Genomic DNA, 22,673 nt, shown 5'->3' on the forward strand with positions numbered 1-22,673 from the left:
AGGGAGGATCTTCTAGATACCTTACATATGATAGAAGGAGGAGATATCTACCAATTACCCTATGATGATATTAAGACCATATTTAGAAACCATTCTAGGGCAACTAGGAAAAAGGGTAGGGGTAGTCAACCTGTTGCCAGTACATCATCCTCCAACTCATCCATTAAGGGTGAAATTGGAAATATGTTGGAAGTGCTGGGTTGTGTTATATTCTTTCCACGACTAACCCATGTAGTGAATCGGGGGGACAGAGCCCCCCTTTCATTGCGCCGATTGCACAGCGGGGGGGTTTGAGGGGGGTGGGTAGCGCCCCCTCTACGGTCGGGAAAATTTTTTTTGGACCCTATATTAAGTTGAGCGAACCTACCTATGGTTTTCGGTCCATGGTATTGGATGCTTCGGCATGTATAAATATGTATTGTAACATTGAAAGGAATATAATGAAAAATCAAGCTGGTAGTCCCGGTTTTGGGATCCAGGGGAAAATCTCTGTGTATATGTGTTTTATGTGTTATGCTCTCGCATTGTTTATTTTTCTGTGATTTAGAATTTGTATGCAGGTAATTTCAGTACGGGGTTAAAACCTACATTTGGTATCAGAGTTGTTTTGGCTTCAAGGGGATGCCTTTGTTGCTGAGGTGTTTCGCTCGGGCTTGTGGTAGACCCTGTTCAGTGGGAGATCTGTGAGATTGATTCTGGTGGTGAAAGAATATGGCAAGTAGCGGAAAGATAGAGATCGAGAAGTTCAATGGTCAGAGTTTTGAGTTGTGGAAACTCAAGATGGAGGATCTGTTGGTGGATAAAGATCAGTGGATCGCGGTAGATCCAGTTACTAAAACAACGAGAGTGACCGATGAAGAATGGAAGAAGTTGGATCGGAAGGAAAAGAGCACAATACGGTTGTGTGTCTCAGATTCAGTATTGTTGAATGTATCAGGGGAAGCTATAGTGAAGGCTTTGTGGGACAAGTTAGGCACTTTGTACCAATCTAAGTCTCTGGTGAATAAACTGTTCCTGCAGAAAAAGCTTTATAACCTGAGGATGAAAGATGGAGACTCAGTGACAGAGCATCTGAACGCATTTAATACTGTGGTAAGTCTATTAGCATCTGTTGATATTAAAATTTTAGATGAAGATAAGTGCATCAGTTTGTTGTGTTCTCTACCAGATTCATGGGATAGTCTGGTTATTGCAATAGGTAGCAATGCAACTGCTTTGCAGTTTGATGAAATAGTCTCAGCCTTGCTAACGGAGGAGATGAGATGGAAAAATATGGAGAGCCAGAACGGTGATGCCTTGTCTGTACGAGGACGATCCCATAATAGAAACAAAAATAAGTCATCGAGTGGGAGATCTAAATCTAGAGGGAGATCTAAATCTCCAGGAAAACCTGTAAAGGTTGTGTGCTGGAAATGCGGAAAGGAAGGGCACTTCAAAAGGGATTGTAAATCTAAAGCTCCTGATAAAGGAAAGGGATCTGATGATGCTCCTTCTGCAGAGGCGAAAACCACCTCAGATGAAGGTGGGGATGTGTACTTGGCTTCTTCAAGTACACATGTAGATCATGAGGCATGGTTGATTGACTTAGGTGCATCCTTTCACTTCACTCCCCATAGAGAGTGGTTCTATGAGTATCATAAATACGATGGTGGTGATGTCTTCTTAGGAGATGATAGGAAGGCTAGAATCATTGGTCACAGAAAAGTAAAGTTGAAGTTGCAAGGTGGAAGGGTTAGAACACTTCCGGGTGTTCTGCATATTCCTGCATTGGCCAGAAATCTGATTTCTGTAAGCAAGTTGGATGATGCAGGTGTAAAAACAGTGTTCGAGAAGGATACCTGTAAGATGGTTCGGGGAGCACTGGTATTGATGCGGGGAGTTCGGATTGGAACTCTGTACAAGCTGCAAGGTAGCACTGTTGTTGATGGATGCAACAATTCTGTGGTTCCCGAAAGTGGAGTTGAAAATCTAGTGGTCTCTGGAGAGAAGACCATGTTGTGGCATCAAAGGCTTGGACATATTGGAGAGAAGGGCCTTTGAATACTTCATGGTAAAGGTATGGTAGAAGGTATGAGTAATAGCTCTCTGGATTTTGATTTCTGTGAAAATTGTGTATATGGGAAGCAGAATCGGGTGAGTTTCCCCTCTGGTGCTAAGAGGGCGAAATAGATATTAGAGCTTGTGCACAGTGATGTGCTTGGACCTATGAAGGTTCCATCACTAGGTAAGTCTGTGTACTATGTATCATTTATAGATGACTTCTCAAGGAATACATGGATATATTTCCTTAAGAAGAAATCTGAAGTCTTTGACAGGTTTAAAGAATTTAAGGCTCTGGTGGAAAATCAGACAGAGAAGAAGATAAAGGTGTTGAGGACAGATAATGGTGGAGAGTTTGCAGCAAGGAATTTGAAGAATTTTGTAAGAAGTGTGGTATAGCATGGCAGAAGACTAATCCATATACACCTCAGTAAAATGGAGTCGCAGAAAGAATGAACAAGACATTGATGGAAAGGGCATAAGCATGCTCAGCGGTGCCGGGTTAGGATAGGAATTTTGGGCAGAGGCGATAGATACTGCATGTTACTTGGTCAATAGGTCACCTTCATCAGCGTTGGAGGATAAGACTCCACAAGAAGTATGGACTGGTAAGAAACCTTCTCTTTCACATCTGAGGGTATTTGGATGTGAGGCATATGTACATGTTCCAAAGGAGAAACGAACCAATTTGGATAGTAAATCTGAAAAGTGCATCTTTATTGGGTATAAGGATGGTTTAAAGGGTTATAAGCTTTGGAACCCAGTAACAAGGAAGGTTGTGTACAGCCGAGATGTGGTGTTCAGAGAGGTGAAAGATGTTATTAAACATGAAATCCAACCAAAGGAACTTGAGAAGATAGAGTTTGAGCTAAAGGAGGATGAATCAGACTCTACAACAGAGAAGGAATCAGAAGATGAAGAGCCACAAACTCCAGTTGTGAGAAGATCAGTTCGAGAAAGAAGGCAGCCAGAAAGGTATATTACTTCTACTTTCTGTTCAAATTTTGCTTTGTCTGTTACTGATGATGATCCCAGAACTGTGAAGGAAGCAGTAGATTCAGAGGATGGAAAACTCTCGAAAGAGGCCATGGTTGATGAAATGGCATCTTTGCACAAAAATGAGGCTTGGGATCTGGTGGAGTTGCCGACTGGAAGGAAACCCATTGGCAGCAAATGGGTTTTCAAAAAGAAGACAAATGTATAAGGGAAGGTGGAGAAATACAAAGCTCAGTTGGTAGCAAAAGGATATTCCCAAGTGCTGGGAATTGATTTTGGTGATATTTTTTCTCCTGTTGCCAAGGTAACTTCTATTAGATTACTTTTATCTGTTGCTGCTGCTTTTGATTTTGAGGTAGAATAGATGGATGTGAAGACAACATTTCTTCATAGGGATTTGGAAGAGGAAATCTACATGAATCAACCTGAAGGCTTTGCGAGGAAGGGTAAGAAAGAACTGGTATGCAAGTTAAAGAAGTATTTGTATGGGTTAAACAGTCACCAAGGATGTGGTATCAGAAATTTGATACATTTATACGGGGACTTGGCTTCACTAGAAGCAAAGCAGATCACTATGTGTATTTTAAATTAATTGGTGACCATGTTATTTATTTGGTCTTGTATGTGGATGATATGTTGCTGGTTGGAAATGACAAAGAAATTATCCAGGATTTGAAGACCCAATTGTCCTCCAAATTCGACATGAAAGATCTTGGTGCTGCAAAGTATATTTTGGGCATGGAAATTAAAAGAGATCGGGCAAAGAGGAAGCTTTGGTTAAACCAGAGGAAGTATGTCGAGACAATACTGCAGAGGTTTAATATGCAGGATAGTAAACCGGTAAAGGTTCCTATTCCTGTAGGTGTGAGGTTATCTGCTGAACAGTGTCCCAAGACACAAGAAGAGGAAGAGGACATGTCCCATGTTCCATATGCAAGTGCAGTCGGTAGCCTGATGTATGCAATGGTCTGTACTAGACCAGACATTGCACATGTAGTGGGAGTATTGAGCAGGTTTATGTCAAAACTAGGGAAGGAGCACTGGACAACAGTGAAGCGGGTTTTCAGGTATTTGCGTGGCACTAGTGATTATGGTTTGTGCTACCAAGGAAGACCAGGATTGGACAGAGTGTTGGATATTTGTGGCTTTGTTGATGCAGACTGGGTTGGAGATCTGGATCAGAGAAGATCTACAAGTGGGTATGTGTTTAACCTATTTGGAGGTGCAGTCAGTTGGATGAGTAAGAAACGATCTGTAGTGGCACTATCAACTACAGAGGCAGAATACATGGCAGCCACTCATGCAAGCAAGGAAGCAGTTTGGTTGCAGAGATTGTGTTCAAGTATGGGGTTAGGACAGGGAGCTATAAGGATAGACTGTGACAGCCAAAGTGCAATTTTCTTGGCAAAGAACCCTGCTTATCATTCAAAGACAAAGCACATTGATGTTCAGTATCACTTTGTGAGGGATATGATAGAAGACAAAAAGGTGTTGCTGGTAAAGGTGGACACTTTGAAGAATACTGCAGATGCATTGACAAAATCTATGAGCTCTGAGAAGTTCCCTTGGTGTAGAGAAACAATGGGCATTTCAGGGCTGAGAAAATGACTAAGCTCTCCTGTGGCCCTGTGTGGAAAGAAAACAACAAGTGGGAGATTGTTGGGTTGTGTTATATTCTTTCCACGACTAACCCACGTAGTGAACCGGGGGTTAGAGGGGGGGCGAAGCCCCCCCTTCGTTGCGCCGATTGCACAACGGGGGGGTCATAGGGGGGGCGGGTAGCCCCGCTCTACAAGGTCCGGGGCAATGCCCCGGGAAATTTTTTTTTGGACCCTATATTAGGTTGGGAGAACCTACCTATGGTTTTTGGTCCATGATTTTGGACGTGATGGTTTTCGGTCCATGGTATTGGATGCTTCGGCATGTATAAATATGTATTGTAACATCGAAAGGAATATAATGAAAAATCAAGCTGGTAGTCCCGGTTTTGGGATCCAGGGGAAAATCTCTGTGTATATGTGTTTGATGTGTTATGCTCTCACATTGTTTATTTTTCTGTGATTTAGAATTCGTATGCAGGTAATTTCTGTACGGGGTTAAAACCTACAGGAAGAATTCAAAAGTGATATGCTACAAACCCTTGCCTTGCAATTGGACACCATGAACATCAAAAGGAAGCAAGAGGAAGTAGAGAGAGCTTTGTCCATCTTTTGTCCTAGATACACCAGGAGGCATCCTAGGAATGAATTTCCATTGAACTATATTAAGATTTGCTCAGTCTGTGAAGAAAACCACTCCACAGACAAGTGCCCTTCTTTACCTGAACTTAAAGCTGTATATCAAGGAGATGAAAGAGTCACTGAGTAGCTTTTCTACATCAACCAAAGGAGGCCTCCTAGGCCTAGACCATACCAGTAGGGTATGCAAGGGTCATCCCATGCATATTACAACCCCAACCAAACCACAAATATACCTTCTTGGGGACCCCCTGCTCATCCTTCTTGGTCTACACCCCCTCCTTGGTCCTATGCATCTCAGTATCATTCCCAGCCAGCCAGCCAATCATTTCAACCTTATGTTCAGCCACAACCTTAGTGGAATACACCACTCCAGGGGTGGAGGCCCCAATTCAACAATGTTCCAGCCTTATTGCCTCCACCACCTACCCAACCACAACTCCTGCACTCTGCTCCACCTAAGCAACCCCATATGCCTGCCCAACCAAATCTAAACCCAAACAATAGGCAGGCTCAACAAGTCTACAATGGAGAGACATCATACCTAGCTTATGATGTAGAAATCTAGGAGATCAACCTAAGATCTGGGAGAATTCTCCCTGATAACCAACCTCCCTCTCCAAATAGGGAGGTTGAGGAAGAAAGAGAGGAAATAAAACTTAAAGTAAATCCACCCTTTCCTAAAATATTATCCCAACCACTCCAGTCTACCCCAGAAGAAACTAAACTTCTGGGAGAATTGAAAAATCTTTGTGTAAAGATCCCCCTTCTCTAGGCAATCAAAGATGTTTCCATTTACAATAGGTTGATTAAGGAGAAGTGCTTCAAGCATCCACGAAGAAGAAAAATGGATGCCCCTACCATTAATGTCATTGGGCAATTGTCTGACTTAATGTTGGGGCAAGTAATATGTCCAAAATATTTGGACCCTGGAAGCCCTGTAGTAGATGTGCACATCAATGGAACCATTGTTCCACACACTCTGATTAATCTTGGGGCTGCCATTAATGTGATGACCAAGGACACCATGCTCAAGATCAACCTCCAAGGGTCATTGAGGAAGACCATAATAGTTCTACAACTTGCAAACCATTCCACAGTCACCCCTAAGGGAATTATGGAGGATGTGATGGTCTCCATTGACTCTTTGGAGTACCCTATAGATTTTCTAGTTCTCCAGCTTAAGGCTAAGCTTATTGGTTACCTTCTCATCCTTGGGAGGCCATGGTTGGCCACAACTAATGCTTACATTAGCTGCAGAGCTGGGAATATGACCATCAAGAATGGGCATATGTCCAAACAGTTAGTCCTATACCCTCCTGCTCAACCTACCCTAGAGCATGATTTACCTTTATGGTTGGAGGAGGAGGAAGAAGATGAGGTTTATTCTGCCCAACTTTATGCTTTGGAAGTAACCATAGGAGGAGGACAACAAGATGAGGATGACTTAATTGAATACCTGCTCCAAATTCCAACTCCTAGTTCACTACCATTAGAAGAAGAAGTAAGGGAAAGCCAGAAAAATCATTCAATTGACTTATGATTGGCCAATTCCAACCCACTCCGTGTCAAAACCATAGGATTTGGCCCAAAGAAAACTTTGAAAAGTAATCCATCTCTTTCTACTTTAGAGGAGGAAAAGCTATGCAACATGTTGAGAGAAAACGTAGAAGCCTTTGCTTGGAGTTCTAAGGAAATGAAGGGAGTACACCCCTCAGTTTGTACTCACCACATATACATCAAAGGAGGTTGCAAGCCAGTTAGGCAGCCATAAAGAAGGATGAATCCAGCTCTTAAAGACATAGTTAAAGAAGAACTGCAAAAACTGATAGATGCAGGATTCATTTACTGTATCTCAGACAGTGAGTGGGTCTCTCCTTTAGTGTTAGTTCCCAAGAAAAATGGTAAGTGGAGGATTTGTGTTGATTATAGGGAGTTGAACAGAGCCACAAAGAAGGATCATTTTCCCTTACCCTTCATTGACCAAGTTTTATATGGCCTGGCAGGGAAGAATTTTTTTTTCCTTCCTATATGGATTCAGTGGGTACAACCAAATCCAAATCTACCCAAAATATAGGATAAGACCAAATTCACCTGTCCTTGGGGTAATTTTTCCTATAGGGTCCTTCCTTTTGGCTTATGCAATGTTCCTGCCACTTTCCAAAGAGCAATATTGAGTATTTTTACTAATTAGTACATGATGCTATGGAAATATATATGGATGACTTTACACCTTATGGCTATGATTTTCAAGAAGCCCTGACTAATCTAGGCAAAGTATTGCACAAATGCATTGAATGAACCTGTCTCTTAATCCAGAAAAATGTGAATTCCTAATGAGTGAACAGACTGTGCTAGGTCATTCAATATCTCAGCAAGGACTCCAGGTGGACCCAAACAAAATAGAAATCATCCAAAGGGTCCCACCTCCACAAAAGAAAAGAGATGTCAGGAGTTTCTTAAGGTTAGATGGATACTACCAAAGGTTCATAAAAGACTTCAACAAGTTGGCCTCTCCTTTGTTTGGGTTGTTGGCTAAAGATTCTGAGTTTATATGGTCAAAGAGATGTCAAGAGGCCCTAGACATTCTAAAGGGTAAGTTAACCATTGCACCAATCCGTAGAGGCCCAAATTGGGCCCTCCCCTTTCATATTCATGTTGATTCCTCACACAAAGCCATAGGAGCAAACTTATGTCAGGAAGAGGAGAAATTGGCCTATGCCATCTATTTTATCAGTAAGAACCTGTCAAAGGCTGAGCTAAACTATACTGTGACCGAAAAGGAACTCCTAGTTGTTGTGAATTTGTTAAACAAATTCAGACATTACATTACAAGCTATCAAACATTTGTGCATATTGATCATGCTGCAATCAAATATTTAATGAACAAACCAGATGTGAATGCTATAATTATAAGATGGTTTCTTTTATTACATTAGTTTGATCTAACTATTGTTGATAAGCCTAGTAAGGAAAATGTTGTTGCATACTTTCTATCTAGGATGAATGTACCTGCAGGTGAAGAAGGAATGGTGGATGACCAGTTACCATATGAGCATTTGTTTTCTATTTCAGTTCTCTCCCATGGTTTGTTGATATAACAAACTATTTGGTATCAACATAGTTCCCACCAAAATTTCCCTCCAAGGAAAAGAACAAGATAGTCAGGAAAAGCTCCCTCTTCAACTGTATTGGGGGCAATCTATTCAAACTTGGCCCAGATCAAATCCTGAGAAGGTGTGTAAGGGAAGAGGAAGTATTTGACATCCTTCTGACATGTCATGATGGGCCTTGTGGAGAAAAATTTGCAAGAAAGAGGAAAGCATTCAAAGTGTTGCAAGCAGACTATTGTTGGCCTACTCTTCATCATGATGTGAAAATGTACATTAGTCAGTGTGATTGACACTAGAGGATGGGAAAGCCTACTTCAAGAGATGAAATGCCCCTACAACCTCAAGTGACTTTTGAGCCATTTGACAAGTGGGGCATAGAATTCATTGGGCCTATCAAACCTCCTTCAAAGAAAAAATAGCACATCATTGTGTGCACTAATTATTTGACTAAGTGGGCTGAAACCAAGGAAATTAAGGCAGCAACAGAAGAGAAGGTGGTTGAGTTCCTAAGGGAGAATGTATTCTACAAACTTGGGTACCCTAAAGAGCTAGTCACAGACCAAGGTAGCTGGTTTACCTCCAACATGATTGAAGGACTGCTCATCCATCACAAAATCAAGCATATGACCTCCACTCCTTATCATCCGTAAGTTAATGGGCAAGTGGAGGTGACCAACAGGGCACTAGAGAACATATTAACCAAGGTAGTGAGCAGCAACAGGAAGGATTGGGCATAGAGACTAGTTAAGGCCACCTGGGCCTATAATACAACATGGAAGAACACCACTGGATTTACAACCTATGAGCTGGTATATGGGGAAAAGGCTTTTTTGTCCATTGAGTTTGAATATAACACATTGAGGATGGCAACCCAACTAGATTTGGATCATAGTCATGCACAGAAATAAATATTGCTACATTTTAATGGCTTGGATGAATTTAGAATGTAGGCCCTCCTACATACAGAGATAGTTTAGCTTTAGAGGAAGAATTGGCATGACAAACATATTAAGGAGAAGCAATTTCAAGAGGGAGATTGGGAAATGTTATATGATTCTAGGTATAAAGACTTTAAGGGAAAGCTAAGGGCAAGATGGCTCAAACCTTATGTGGTGGAAAGATGCCATGATAATGGTCCAGTGAAAATCAGAACTATAGATTGAGAAGCCATTCCACTGGTTGTTAATGGACACTGATTGAAAATGTACAAGAGACCTTTACCAAAACAAGAGTTCATTGACAATACCAATAAGACAGTGATGATGGTGGAGCAAGTTCCAGATCCTCCCTCATCAGGGCACTGAAAGAGAGAAAAAAGAATAAGGATTTAGGTGAAAACCTCCATGAGGCGCCTGAGTCCCATCTTTGGGTTGAAAACATCGTGAGGCGGCCCAAGGATGAGAAAAAATGAAAAAGAGTAAGAAGATCCCTAGGTGAGAACCTTCCTTGAGGCGCCCAGGGAAGATATCTAGGGTGAAAACCTCTCTGAGGTGACCAAGGTGTTATATATATATATATATATATATATAAGAAAAGAAAAAAACACAATTTTTATTTGCAGGTGGGTGAGAAAGACAATCAAGGAGCAAAGAGAAGATCCAAAGGGAACCCTGCCTCACATTTATTCATCTCCTCCACTCTTTACCATGCATCCCTCCATCAATTCCCTTTTTTTTCACTTCATTTGTTCAATTCAGGTAAAGATTGTGTTTTCTACAGGATCCCCTGAATGGTAGATTGGTTGGGTCCCCAAAACTCATACTAGAAATGATCTAACCAATCACCTCATCCATTACCATCATCCCTGCATCCACACACACTCCTACTCCCTTTGTCCATTCATTATAACATGCTCACAGCACCAACCAGCAACATGATCAAGAAATTCTAAGGGAGACACCAAACATTGCCAAGTGGTAATCCAGGAGCTCCACAACAACAACAACATCAGATCTCCAATCACAAACACCTCCAAAAGCCAAGAAAGTGTCAACAGACAACAAGAGAGGAAGAAGAATGACCATGCAACAAATAGACAATGCAACACCTCTAATCTTTGACAATTGCAGCATGGCATCAAGACCACAGGTAAGTATCCCACTCACTCACTCATATACATCATTTGATCAAAAGTTGTAAAGGTTAAGAGGTAGTTGGTTTGTAAGTGAAAAGGTGGCTAGTTAATTTGGCAACCTTCATTCAGTCACCACATACAAAGCAGGGTGTCCTCTCACACATGGCTACATTCAACTCAAAGAACAGAGGAGGAGTAGGACAAGAGGTGGTTAACTATGGATTTAACAACTGTGGGATCTAATTACAAGGAGTGGGAATGATTAGATGGTATAAGGGGAAACAAAACATCATTTTCATGCATTCATGCATTCCACCTCCTTGAAACTCCCTCACTCAAGTAGCTCTCATAACTCTGGCCACCCACTAGAAGCAAGGATCCATCGTTCTACAAGAGAATTCCTAAAAGAATAGTCTACATGATACAAAAATGTAGTCTACGGGATAGGAAGAGAGGGGTTCAAGAGGGAATATCAAGAGAATTGTCCACAACCACCATTCTAAAGAGGTAGGATCTAAAAATCCATCCCCATTTACAAGCAAATGAACTACAAGTCCTCTAAAAAGCTAGTGGATTACATACACAAGAAACTCCATTCTCTCAAGAATTTGTTCATTCCCTCACTCCACACAACAGAATTCATGCCACTGTTATAGTTAGAGGGCTCACTATAGATCTCACCCTAGAGTTTATCAGTAGGGTCACCACACTTCCCTAGGAATTGCATGGAGAAAAGATGACAAAGTAGACAGTCAGGTGGAAAAAAGGAAATTCTTTTTAGAAGGTGAAGAACCCACAAAGGAACCTGATGAAGCAAAAGAGAAGAAGGATGATGCTGAAATAGAAGAGGAAGAAGGCATTGAAACAGAGGAGAAAGAACAACAAGAGGAAGAAGATAAGAAAATAGAGAGGAAGAAGGCATTGAAATAGAGGAGAAAGAACAGAAAGAGGCCATCCAGCATAGGATGCCAGCTAAATCCTATGCTCTTTACCTCAGAAAACAATGGCTGCAATTTCATATTAAAACACTAGCACAAAGGGGCACCATGCCATTTCAGGATTGCAGGCAGTTTATTGATCTTTGTGATCAAAGTGCACTAGAGGATAGGGCCAAAATGGCTGAGTTTTACTTGCACAACATGGCCATCACAGACATGAATATTTGGGATCCTATTGCAGAGATAGGAGATCTATAATCAATGGCTTTGGCATCATCGATGAACCATGAGAAGTCAAGGGTTGCAGAGATGAAAAGAATATTGGCTAGAGAGAAAAATGAACCTTTCTTTTCATCAGAGCTGAACAATCAAATCCCATGGCCATAATCAACACCCATAATCTAATTGAAAATGATCCTTAGCTGGAACCTAGATATCTTACTGCCTAAGAGCAAGCAATTTCAGATTTTGAGGATATATTTAGTCTGCGAAGAGATGATAATATACATGCTTGCTAAAGGAGATGGAACACACTACCACGCAGCTTGAAGATCAACTAATATCACTCCCCTCAAAGGTTGAGAGAGGCACTAAACAAGACACCTATGTATAAGAAATCAATGCAAAGGTTGAAGGTCAATTGTATAGGCCTAAAACTTAGTCCACCGCTACTCCTAGGGATGCTAGAAGGGAGAAAATAAGAAGAGGAAAAAAGGCAGTGGGAAGAAGCAGAAAGGAAAGCAGATTTCTATGAACAAGAAGAAGAGACCACAACGGAAGCATGGGATGTCAGAAAGGCTACTAGAGCCATGAAGGACATGGACATTGACTAAGTTGCTCAGAGGATGAGAAACACTTTCAGTAGGGGGGTGATGATGAGCCTCATCATTGGGTAATTATATGGGACTTATTTGGCCTTAATTAACCTCCTAGCTTAGTCAAACCAACTATTCTCACAAATTATTGCATACTTTTGATTATATTTTGTTTATGAGATGAGTTGAAGTTGGATATTTTTCTTTGTGCTCTAATGTGCATGTAATGCAGGAATAAAGGATAAAAGAAAGGAAAAATGTAGGAATAACAGAATAAAGGGTAAAAGCAGGGAACTGTGGCAAAGACCAGGGTAAAAAATCGAATGGGACAAAGGAGAGTAATTATAGGAGGTAAATCCTCCTCATTTACTACCCGTCCATTCGAATATTCCTCCATCAACTCGGAGTGCAAACAACCATCACTTTGAAGACTAGAAGACAACCAAGCAAGTGAAAGTGACAGAAACCAGTTTATCTTGAGTGGGGAGCCTAGCCTCTCTAATCGGAAGGAAGTCGTTGGAGACTTCAGATGTATAAATAGAGAGGCTTAGGGCCTTAGTAGGATTCATATTTTTATTGTAAAACTCTGCTTTATTTATGAGCTACAGGACTTGTGACAATTTGTTATGTAATCCATGGTTTTGATAATGAGAATGAGTTTCGTCTTGAGCCAGCTTCAAGTTAACTCAGAGGGCTAAAGCTCTTGGGTTGGCACCCAACCCGAGCAGCCAAAGCTCCTCTTTATTGTACATGTATGCTAGCATATATTTCTGGTTTTGTTCATTTGTTTAAGTAGCTTCCTAGTTTTCTGTTCATTTTCTTAAGTAGTTGCACTTTCATTATAACAATATAGCGTAGATTTATGGTTTAACTATTCGTTTACTTAAGTAGCTACATTCTGCTTACAGTAGTGTAGAGTAGATTGGTTATACTTTTGTTTACTTCCATTTGTGCCTTCTTTCAGTTCACAGGTTAGTTAGGAGGAAAAGATCACCATAAGGTTGTGCGCAGGTGTCTCGACCTCATCTCCTCCCTCTGGGACCATGACATGAGGAAGAGACCCTTCAACAACCCAAAAACACAGGTTTTTGGTTCTCACATGAGCTATGGAGTTTGTAGTTTGATGTAGTTACTTGTCCACCCTCATTGGTTTTTTTGTTATTTTTCATTTGAAACTGCCATCAAAACGTTTTTCATGTATCATTTCATTACTGTCTGATCCACACCAAACCTTCCCAATCATTGTCTGATTCATTTGTTTATCCAACTGCTGCCTCGCGTGAAGTCTTCCACTTACTTTATGCACTTTAAGTCTCCACCGTTGATCTGCTTAGCTTGATCCGATGGCTATCGCGTCACCCGATCGCTAACTAGCTTGGCTCATATCCACCATTGTTCTATCTAGCTTGATCCAATGGATATCACGCAATCTCACGCAGATCCTTGCACGACCATTATCTACCCGAGAGGACATGGGAAAAGTGGTTTTCTCGTGCTACGTGTCGCACAGTTAGGCTAATTGCGTGAAATTTCAAAATACAGCTTACAGCCTTGAGAGCGTGCGAGAAACTACTTACTGCCTTCAAAACCCGCTCCATAATTTCCGCATGTTTCTTTTTCCTGCGTTACGATCTCCACCATCCATCGTCCAATTAATCTTGTCCATCCATCTCTTGACTTAATCTCTGCGATAAGATCTCTGTCGTTCATCCGATTCGTCCATCTATTCACTTAACCTCCACGATAAGACCTCATTCATTCATCCTATGCGTTCACCTTGTTCATCCATTTAGTCACTTAAGCCTTCGTAATAAGATCTCCACCGTTCCTCTTCTATTCGTTGGCTAATCCAACGGTTCTTATGCACTACTACTTCCTTACGTCCTCCTTTCACTAATTTCGACCTCCAATTGCTCTTCCGCTTGAAAATCGATTTAGCTTAAGTTTCTTTGCTTACACCTTAGTATAGTTTGATGCTCTTTACCTCTGCAGCTTCGATAGCAGCATTAGGTTAGTGATTGATTTAGCAATTTTGCTTAGCATAGTTGTTTAATTGGTTAATTAGGTTATGGTTTGGTTTAGCATTACATTCTATTTTCTTCATTACTGCAATAGAGTAGCTCTCTCTTAGAATAGATTTTCTCTTCTTCCATCAAAGAAATAAGCTTCTTCTGACCCTATAGAAATCTGGCTTGGAACCCATGGGGTCTCTTTGCTAGATGAGCATTGACAACAGGTAATACCTTCACTTTTACTTATGCATATAGCAATGTCACCTTCAAGTTTGTATGAACCCGGGGTTGATAAGTAAAGATGGTGGCCCTGGGAGTGGCAACATTCTTGTTGCAATACCTAGGCTCATTGGTATCCACATTCACTTGTAATTTCCCTTTCAGTCTAAGAAGTTTCATGAGCATATGAGATTAGAAGAGACTTGAATATTTTTTTTTCCTAACCTAATTATACATTGACTCTAGATATTTTCATATATATATGGAAAATATTTGAGGTGAAATCTTGATTTGTGTTCTTTAAACTGGTTTTTCAATGTATATATGGATTCAACACCCTGAAAATCCCCTAGGGAACTTCCATTGTGCAGGGGTTACCCATCATAGGAAAAGCTTCCAATATATATATATATATGGAAAAAATTTGAGGTGAAATCTTGATTTGTGTTATTTAAACTGGTTTTTTTGACTATATATATGGATTCAACACCCTGAAAAACCTCTAGGGTACTTCCATTGTATAGGGTTACCCATCACAGGAAAAGCTTCCAATATATATATATATATATATATAATTCATTTATTGAGCCAAGATCTAACGCCTATAGTATGCTAGAAATGTGTAATGTAACTTAATGTAGCAATTTTAAATCAGTGAAAATAAAATAAAAATAAAAAATAAAAATAACTCTATAAAAATTTAAATAAAAATAAAGATAAAAATGACCCATGATATTGACTCATGGTATTAATAATCCATTGTATTGACCCATGGTATTTATGTCGAATATAACCTATTTCAAGGGGAAATTAAGCTAGCTTAGATCCATCTTAGTTTGATGTTAGCATTGATTATTTGTGTGGATATGTTTCGAGGTGGGAGAATATTAAGAAAAACTTAATTATTACATTTATCTAATATTTTGTCCTACCTCTGCCCACTTTTTACTAGGTTATATTGGGTAAAATATAATATTATAATATTACATTTTACCCAATATTAGGTAAAATGTAATAACATTAAATTTTAATTAGTATTTTCCTCCCGCCCTAGCCACTTTTTATTGGGCGGGGGTAGTAATAAATATTGTAATATTATATTTTACCCAAGATTTTCCCTCACCTAATTCACCTTTTATTAAAAAAATTCTTTATATTTGAGGTTCATAACTAAACTTAACTCCTATGTAAACATTTGATCCCGGTATGCTAGAGATGTTGTAATTTTTAATATTTTGACTTGGTAAAAATAAAATAAAAAACATAAAATTAATAATTACATTTATATTTATAATTATAATTAATAATTAAACCAACCTAGAACCATCTTAGCTCTAGATCTATCAAGCGCCTAGATGAAAACCACTTTAAACATAATTATTTATTTATTTTTTATTAAAATTTTATTTTTTGACATTTTAGTGGTGGAAATAATTAAAAGAAAAAGAAAAAACAAATTGAAATAAATAAATCATATTTAAAAAGAAACAAAATGAAAGAAATGGTTAAGAAAAAACATATGAGTAGTGAATTTGTTTCTTATATTAAAATTTTATTTTTGTGACATTTCATTGGTAGAAAGAATTAAAAAACAAGAAAAAACAAATTGAAATAAAGAAATCAAATTTAAAAGGCAATAAAAATGAAAAGAATTATTAAGGAAAAATCCTATCACTAGTAGAATAAGGTGTTTTAATTGTTTTTTCTAACATTTAAATATTTTTTTTATCATTATATATATTTATGTATATAATATAATATTAATGAATATTACATAATAATTATATCTCTTAAGATTTTACAATTAATAATTAGTATTATTATTATTCAATTTTAAAGTCAAATTGGTGTATAAGACTCTTTAGTTTGTGAGACAAATTGTGAACATGTGACTTTTTAAAAGAAAACACATGCTCTTTACCATTAAACCCACTCAAACTACATAACTCATTAAACCCACTCAAACTACATAACTAATATATAAAATGATATAAATATATTGAATTATTATCATCATTTCAGTATCTGATTTACAAATTATATCTATTCATGTCAATTAACTTTTTAAAATATTGAATAACTTTTTAAAATATTTAAAATTTTTCAATAAACTGTTATACATATTTTTAAATTTCATAAACAATTAACCTTTTTCCTATTTTAATTATCTTTAAAAAATATTTCAATCATATTCTTAGTTATATTACATTTACCAACTTGTTATGTAATTTCTCACAATATATATATGTATTTATAAATATATAAGGCACATTTCAAAAAACAATAGCTTATGAACCTCTCGTGACACTAGCAAAGAATATTAGGCAACAATTACATAAGTTGTCTTTTAGTTTTGAATTTTTCATATTAACTAAATTACAAAAGGGAGGTAACACAATTTGAGAAATTTGAACAATATTTTGAACATGGAAAAAATCATTTGAAAATAGCATACTTTCCTTCTAATATTAGTTAACTTTTATATTTTTCTTAGTATAAGTTATATATTTTTTAGATTTTTCTAAATCTAATTTTTTTTGCCTGCAGTTTTTCATTTCATTTTTCCTTTTCAAATTTGGAATTTTTTTGTTTTTCATTTCATTTTTCCTTTTCAAATTTGGAATTTTTTGTTTTTGCTGCTTTTTCCTTGTTTTAGTCTTAATTTCTTCAACCCTAATTATCACCAGGGATAAATATATATGACATGTCCCCCGGCTTTGTGTTTCCACGGTGTACATTTATTCATTTGTTTTATCAATTACTTCTAAATATGGAGTTCAAAATGTCAATATTACTATGCATTGTTAGCCTACTTCTCTCTGCAGATTTTTCAGCAGAAAAACAATTAATCGCCAATTTTGACCAAAGGCGAGTAGTAGATCGTTTTCAAAAAATTTTGCACCTTGATGATGGTGCTGCAGTTTTTAGCGTGGATAGCTATGGAGCCCAGGGAGATGGTTCTTCTGACGACAGTCAGGTAAAATGATTAAAAGTTTTCTGTCTTGAACCATATTAGTTGATTTCAGTCTATAAAATCTTAGTAATGTTATTATACTTTTTTTTTTTCTAAATTAATTAGTTTATCATATAAAACTGTTTTTCTGGCATTAAAGTAATTTTATCTAACCCAAAATAAAATAAATTAATTTAAATAAGACAAAATAAATTAGCTTATATTTACAAATAATAACCATCCTCATAACCGCATTATGTTGATCAGGCCTTCCTCGCTGCTTGGAATGCAACATGCGCGGCCAGTTCGGGTTCTGTTTTTCTGGTTCCAGAGGGAAAAAAATACCTTGTTGGACCCATCATTTTGAGTGGTCCTTGCAAGGGTGATAATTTGTTTGCCCAGGTAATAGTCTAGGTTTTTCTCATTCTGCAGTATACATTTTCGTAGTTGCATACATAAACATTTTTTTAAGGTTTATCCTCATTCTGCAGTATACATTTTCGTAGTTGCATACATAAACATTTTTTTAAATGTATACTCATAAAATATCAATGAATATGTAACAGATATCCGGAACCGTTGTTGCTCCAGCTGATCCCTCTACTTGGAATTCCCCATACGCCAGTGGGTGGCTTAGATTCTCCACGGTGCAAGGATTAACTATCCAGGGCGGCGGCATTATCGACGGGTCAGGCCAGAAATGGTGGGACTGCAAGAGGGCCCAAGTAAGAAGATATTGTCTAGCAAATTAAGTATTTGTGTTTATAACTTAATTTTCCAGCAATTTTAATGTATCTGTTCTGTTCTGTTTTTGTTTTGTTTTTTATTATTTATAAGGAGTAATTTAATTAACATTTTATATTTTAAATAATTAAAAAATTGTAATAATTTAAGTAAGAATAGCTATTATTAATTATTAATACAATTATATTTAATAAATGTGTAAATGTGATTGATATGAATTATATTTCTCAATTTTTTTTTTAAAATTGATGATATTTGTTAATTTATATGGTAATTTTATAATTATATTAGGTAAATGTGAGAAGGCATGGATTTACACAAAGTCAATTTGAGAATTTGCATAGTAGTTTCAAAATTATATTAAATAAGTGTGACATAGTAAATGGGCATACGTTTAATGAATACAGGGTTGATAGTATCATTTGTGGCCAAGACTATTTTGAGATCTGAAGGAGAGACATTTTGAATTTTTTTTGCCTTTTTCATAACTTAATCTTTTATGAAGATTTTTTGTATTTTTTTTTTGCATTTTTCATAACTTATGCTTTTACCATGAATTTTTTGTACTCTTTTTGTCTACCTTTGTTTTGTTTGTGAGTAATCTTTTATGACAGTCCCATAATGATGTAATGATGACATATCAGTAGTAGGATTTTGTTTATAGTCTAGAGCTAATTGTTTTGTTTGTGAGTAATCTTTTATGACAGTCCCATAATGATGTAATGATGACATATCAGTAGTAGGATTTTGTTTATAGTCTAGAGCTAACAATCCAGCGAAGTAGATTGGGCAAGACCTGTAATAGAAGTATGCTAATGTAAAACAATCTTCATTTCTAGTGATGACATGTTTCTTTTTATTCTTCTGCAAAAAAAAATTGTGACATAGTAAATATAAATTTGGACATAAAATGTAGTTAACATTTGAAATTCCATCCATTAATATAAATGAAACTAGGAATATCTTTTATTTATGACCATAAAATAAATATATAGATTAAAAGAATAATTAACATACCAATTAATAAAAGAGAAATTTATCAATCTAATTATTTCAATTTGACAATATAAATTGACTTATAGTCATTATTCATCTAAAATCACTTATTAATAATTAAATATTAAAAAAACAAAAAAAATCAATAATAAATAAATAAATAAAAAACTTTGAATTTTGTATCATAAAAATAAATTCTTAACCAACCATAAAATTGTTTAATTCTAATTAATACTATATAAAAACATACCAAAATAAAATTAATCATTTTAATGTTGATTCTATTTTATCAGTCTAGATTATAAAGTTTATGCCATGTTTTAAAACAATCAATTTAGTCATAAAAGACTAAGTCTATAAAGACATACATACTTTACACATGCTCATACTCTTAACCATTAGACCCACTCAAGCAATATTAGGAATGATAGATATATTAATAAACACATATCTTAATGATTTATGTTTATTCATATTAACCATTTAATTTACTTTAATATGTATACACATATTTTAAAATGTGCATTTTTATTAGAAAAATTACAGTGAAACTTTTTAGTGATTTGAACTATCAAATGTGGTTCATGATAAACCACACTCTGATTCAAAACTCTCATGCCTCAATTCAAAAGTATATCTTTTTCGTTTTTTATTTATATACTTTATAGAAAGTGATTTTATTATTAACATTCATTTTATTTGTGTACCACAGACCTGTCACAGCCTCCCAAGTGTAAGTTTGCCAAAAACATTCCTCCTCTAGTTTCGTGATTTTATTATAGAAGTAAAAGTAATGCTTTAACTTCATAGCTTTTTCTGTTTTGCTTATATTGACATGTTTACAGGCATTTGTAATCGCTTCTAGCGAAAATGTATATATGAAGGATTTGAATATCCAGAACAGTCCACAGGTCCATGTTGAAATAACTATTTCATCTAATGTTCAACTCGAAAACTTGCAAATTGTTGCGCCGGGACAGAGTCCTAACACCGATGGAATTCACGTGGCCGCCTCCCAAAATGTAACCATTCAGGATTGCACAACCGGAACAGGTTGCTATAACTAATTCTTTTTTCTCTTTCGTACCATAATTGACTATTTATCGAGAAAAAAATAAAACATACTGTAATAATGAAAATCTTATCAAACTTTGCAGGTGACGATTGTGTTTCGATAGTTACAGGAAGCTCAGATATTCATATCAATAACCTAACTTGTGGACCCGGACACGGAATAAGGTAACGATACGCTCCAGTTTCATAACGAAAGTATATTGTTGATAGAAAGAAAATGTTAATGATGTTTTTGTATGACCAGCATTGGAAGCCTTGGCAAGGATAATTCCAAAAACACTGTTTCAAACGTGTTTGTTAATGGAGCTTCTATCACTGGGACAGAAAATGGTGTACGCATTAAAACATGGCAGGTAATTGGGATCTGAACTTCTAAGTACTGATCACATCACAGTGCCTTCATCTTAAAATCTTATATGTAAACGTACACCTTAAAGATTACGCCGGATGAAGAAATGTAAATTCCTGCACATTCAAATTCTCAATCTCTTACATTGTTGATACAGGGTGGTTCTGGATATGTACGACAAGTCGTTTTCCAAAATGTCAAGATGACTAATGTGTCGAATCCCATTATCATTGACCAATATTATTGTTCTCCTTCAAAGTCATGCCAAAATCAGGTCAGTAAAGTATCCTTATTGTTTAATAATATTTTCGATCCTCATTTTCTTCAAATAATTGAAAATTCGGTAACAACTTACCATTCAGCATCGTTTTTGTTGTGTTGATTATAGACTTCTGCTGTTCGTATTAGCGACGTGAGATACACAGACATCACCGGCACTTCGGCAACACAAGCAGCAATAAAACTCGAGTGTAGCGCCACTGTTCCATGTACAGATATTGTGCTGCAGGATATAAACCTTACCTTGAATGACGGAGACGATGCCACATCTTTCTTAGAAAACGCGCAAGGTTCTAGCGCTGGCCAAGTCATTCCCCCCGTTCATTTCTCATAATCCCCCTTGTAGTTTTAAATTGATTTATTACTTGAAAATTATCCCTTCAGTAACCCTCTAAAACCAACCTACTTTCTGAATTGTTACTGTAAACGAATACCAATAAAAAGGAAATATTTATGAAATTTGCTTCAATGGCCACAACTCCTGTTTTTGGGAAATCATTGTTTTAAATCTTGTTTTCCGTTGAAAGTTGAAATAGCTGTACCCGACCGCGGTAAGATTCAAGTGCGTTGTAGTTTTTTAAAAGAAAAATAGGCTTTCAATTATATAATAAAAGAGGAGCATTTTTATATCCATGAACAGTAATGTCCGTTTGATGGTCAAATATTTTGTGAGAAATATTTATATTTGTCTGATTGTCAAATATTTTGTGGGGAGCATTTATGTTAGTCTTATTGTCAGATATTTGCCGAATAAACCATTGAAATGAATAAACCATTGAAATAAACTCTACAATGAAAATATTGAAATAAACTCTACAATAAAAATATATATGTTAATACATATGTTTGGTTTTTGTTCATCTAAAATATGCAAAACTTATTAAAAAACCAGAAACTTATTCAAAAAAAACAATACAAGGAATAGTGAATCTGTTTCAATAGATTTACATAAATATTTTTTCAAAAAATATGTTACCATAAAAAGATATGCTTTCAGTAAATCAAATAGTAAAATGTGATATTTAAGAGATAAGAATGCTACCAAAATCAATTCTAAAATCTTGACTGCAGAAAGGAAAAACACGATCTCTCCCTAAATCAATTAATAAAATATGATATTTAAGTGATAAGAATGCCTGCCAAAATCAATTCTAAAATCTTGATTGTAACACACATAATGGATGACCCCAGATATACCAGGCTGTAGTTACATCCGCCGCAGGGCTCAAATCTTGATCCTGCACATGTTCGATATAAAAATATATTACTAAACAATAATATTGATAATTATTAAATAATAATAATTTTACTAATATTTGAACAATAATATTGAAAATTAAAAAAAATAATAATAATATCTTTACTAATATTTGATAATCACGATAATCACTTGGGCATTCTGTTTTGCAAATTAAACAAAACAGATAATTCATAAAAAAATTCTATTGAATTTTGGGTCATAAAAAAGGTTTGGGAAAGCGTCATTTCAATTAATAGTAGAATAATAATTAGTTATAAAATTATATGAATTTAGATTTTGAATGGTTTACAAATTAATTAAATCATATATATCGTTGAGATATTTAGATAAGTGTTAGTTTTTTTTTTAAGATTAATAGTATTGATTAATATAATGTTATTTGGTATGAGTAATTTATATGGTAATTTCATAATTATGTTAAGTAAATGTGAAAACGTAAATATGGAATTTTATAATGTTGTTTATTATTTGATAATTTGCATGGTAATTTCATAATTGTACGAGTTAAAATGTGCACAAGTAAACATGGAAATCTATGTTGAATAGTGCATGAGAGTGTATCATCATTCATTT

The 22,673-nt window shown here is 36.3% G+C and overlaps 1 pseudogene; it reads left to right on the forward strand.

Moving 5' to 3' along the window:
- Positions 1 to 21,173, forward strand: part of LOC149249711 (putative polygalacturonase At1g80170) — an 81,048-nt pseudogene extending 59,875 nt beyond the window's left edge.
- Positions 21,174 to 22,673: the final 1,500 nt, after the last annotated feature.

Source organism: Pinus tabuliformis, chromosome 7 (assembly GCF_031772625.1).
Source record: "Pinus tabuliformis cultivar Carrire ecotype Pingquan chromosome 7, CPIR1, whole genome shotgun sequence".
NCBI lineage: Eukaryota > Viridiplantae > Streptophyta > Pinopsida > Pinales > Pinaceae > Pinus > Pinus tabuliformis.